At 64.3% G+C, this 266-nt stretch overlaps 1 protein-coding gene across 1 annotated transcript in view; it reads left to right on the plus strand.

The window, feature by feature from the left end:
- The window catches only part of FBXO2 (F-box protein 2), an 8,820-nt gene that overhangs the window by 471 nt on the left and 8,083 nt on the right, over window positions 1-266 (plus strand). The window lies entirely within an intron of this gene.

Below are 266 nucleotides of genomic sequence, written 5' to 3' on the forward strand. Positions count from 1 at the left end.
GGAAAATTACCTGGGGGTGGGGTGTGAAGGAGCCTCCTACCCGCCTAACTCCGCCTGGGCAGCGATCCCCGCACCCTCCCCATGACCCAGACTCTCCCTGCCCCCACTCACCTCTTCTCCTGACCAACAGCCCCGGGGCGAGATGGGAGATGCCCCCAAACGGACCCCACCCCAATTAAAAACAACCCTCGACTCCTGACCTTTTCAGGCCCCCTCGGTCCGCTGAGGAGTCGGTGGCCTCGGGTCTTGGGCCGACAGCTAGGGCT

The sequence above is a fragment of the Tupaia chinensis genome, unplaced genomic scaffold, assembly GCF_000334495.1.
Source record: "Tupaia chinensis unplaced genomic scaffold, TupChi_1.0 Scaffold000146_1, whole genome shotgun sequence".
In the NCBI taxonomy this organism is placed as follows: domain Eukaryota; kingdom Metazoa; phylum Chordata; class Mammalia; order Scandentia; family Tupaiidae; genus Tupaia; species Tupaia belangeri.